Consider the following 2,910-nt stretch of genomic DNA (forward strand, 5'->3'; position numbering starts at 1 on the left):
TTATCTGTTTCTATTTTATTTATATTATCTGTGTATCTTCTAATACTTTCATTCCTGAAAGCATTATCTAGAAAGAAATTAGAAGCAATGAAATATGCTCACATATTCTATCTGTAAAATGTTCCTGAACTGTAGAGTTTCCTATCGAAGTGTAGTCTTGATAGTAGTAAAAGAGTAACATTTAAAATACCCAGATTAGCTTTTTATTTTCCAACTTGGGCCTTGCAGAATGACTCCAGCAAAGATGGATGGTGAGAAGAAGGGCCTTTCTGCCATCAACGAGGTGGTGACCTGAGGATACACCATCAACATTCACAAGCACATGCATGGAGTGCCATTCAAGAAGCATGCTCCTTGGGTACTCAAAGAAATTCAGAAGTTTGCCATGGAGGAAATGAGGACACCAGATGTGCGCATTGACACCAGGCTCAAAAAAGCTGTCTGGGCCAAGGGAATAAGGAATGGTCCATATCACATCCGAGTACATTTGTCCAGAAAACATAATGAGGATGAGGATTCACCAAACAAGCTCTGCACAATGTTAACTTACATGCCTGTTACCACATTAAAAAAATCTACAGAGAGTCAATGTGGATGAGAACTAACCTACTGAAAGTCAAATCAAGTTTTATAGCTGAAAACCAAAAAAAACAAAAACAAGCAAACAAACAAACTAAAAATGGTATCCTGGGTCCCTCAGAGACCAGTTTGCTCAGGAGAACATGCTGGCTGTAGAAGCAATGTAGCTTCTTAGACAGGGTCACTTGAGGTTTTCATTTTCAGCCAGGAGGTAAAACTTAGCTCCAGACCTCCGTGCTCCTTCCCTGCAAGAGGAGAGTTTGCCTGCAGAGAGTTCTCTAACCATTGGGAACCAGGAGAGAGTTGGAGAACCAAGAGTGCTGACAGAGGCTAACAGAATCATGGGAGGAACAAGCTCCAGCCAGGGACAGCTAGAACAGATAACACCAGAAGGCAAAAGGCAAACCTAAGAATCTTACTAACAGAAACCAAGATCACTCAGCATCATCAGAACCCAGCATTCCCACCACAGTGAGACCTGGATACACCAACATACCTAAAAATCAAGATTCAGATTCAAAATCATATCTCAAGATGCTGGTAGAGGATTTTAAGAAGGACATTAATAACTCACTTAAAGAAATACAAGAGAACACTGCTAAACAGGTACAAGTCCTTAAAGAATAAGGACAAAAATACCTTAAAGAATTGCAGGAAATCACAACCAAACATGTGATGGAATTTAACAAAACCATACAAAATCTAAAAATTGAACCATAAACAATAAAGAAAACACAAAGGGAGACAATTCTAGAGATAGAAATCCTAGGAAAGAAGTCAGGAACCATAGATGTGAGCATCAACAACAAAATACAAGAGATGGAAGAGAGAATCTCAGGTGAGAAGATTCCATAGAATACATGAACACAACAATCAAAGAAAATGCAAAATGCAAAAAGATCCTAATTCAAACATCAAGAAAATCCAGGACACAAGGAGAAGGCCAATCCTAAGGATAATAGGTATAGATGATAATGACGATTTTCAACTTAAAGCACCAGGAAATATCTTCAACAAAATTATAAAACAAAATTTCACTAACCTAAAGAAAGAGATGCCCATGAACATACAAGAAGCCTACAGAACTCCAAATAGACTGAACCAGAAGAGAAATTGCTCCTGACACATAATAATCAGAACAACAGATGTACTAAATAAAGATAGAATATTAAAAGCAGTAAGGGAAAAAGGTCAAGTAACATATAAAGGCAGACCTATTAAAATTACACCAGACTTCTCACCAGAGAATATGAAAGCCAGAAGATCCTGGACAGATGTTACACAGACCCTAAGAGAACACAAATGCCAGCCCAGGCTACTATACTCAGCAAAACTCTCAATTACTACAGATGGAGAAACCAAAGTATTCTATGACAAAACCAAATTCACACAATGTATTTAAATGAATCCAGCTCGTCAAAGGATAAAAAGGGAAAACAACAACTCAAGGAGGAAAATTACACCCTATAAAAAGCAAAAAAGTAATCCTTCAACAAACCTAAAAAGAAGATAGCCACAAGAACAAAATCTCAATCCTAACAACAAAAATAAACAGGAAGCAACAATTACATTTCCTTAATATCTCTTAATATCAATGGAATCAATTCACCAATTAAAAAAAAAGACAGACTAAAACAGACATAGACTAAAAAACTGGATATATAAACAGGACCCAACTTTTTGCTGCTTACGAGAAACCCACCACAGGGAAAAAGACAGATGCAGGGATGGTTTAATATATGGAAATCCATCAACATAATCCACTATATAAACAAACTCAAAGACCAAAACCACATGATCATCTCATTAGATGCTGAGAAAGCATCTGACAAATTCCAACACCCTTTCATGATAAAAGTCTTGGAAAGATGAGGAATTCAATACCCATACCTAAACATAATAAAAGCAATATAGAGCAAACCAGTAACCAACATCAAACTAAATGGAGAGAAACTGGAATCAATCCCACTAAAATCAGCTACTAGACAAAGCTGCCCACTTTCTCCCTACCTATTCAATATAGTACTAAAAGTCCTAGCCAGAGAAATTAGACAACAAAAGGAGATCAAGGGGATACAAATAGAAAAGGAAGAAGTCAAAATATCACTATTTGGAGATGATATTATAGTATATATAAGTGACCCTAAAAATTCTACCAGAGAACTCCTAAACCTGATAAACAGCTTCAATGAAGTAGCTGAATATAAAATTAACTCAAACAAATCAGTGACCTTTCTCTACACAAAGGATAAAGAGAAAGAAATTAGGGAAACAACACCCTTCACAATAGTCACAAATAATATAAAATACCTTGGTGAGACTCTAACTAAG

General features: G+C 36.5%; 1 pseudogene; it reads left to right on the plus strand.

Moving 5' to 3' along the window:
- The first annotated feature begins 229 nt into the window (after window positions 1–229).
- Window positions 230–605, plus strand: LOC110325855 (annotated as a pseudogene).
- Window positions 606–2,910: the final 2,305 nt, after the last annotated feature.

This window comes from Mus pahari, chromosome 8 (genome assembly GCF_900095145.1).
Source record: "Mus pahari chromosome 8, PAHARI_EIJ_v1.1, whole genome shotgun sequence".
NCBI lineage: Eukaryota > Metazoa > Chordata > Mammalia > Rodentia > Muridae > Mus > Mus pahari.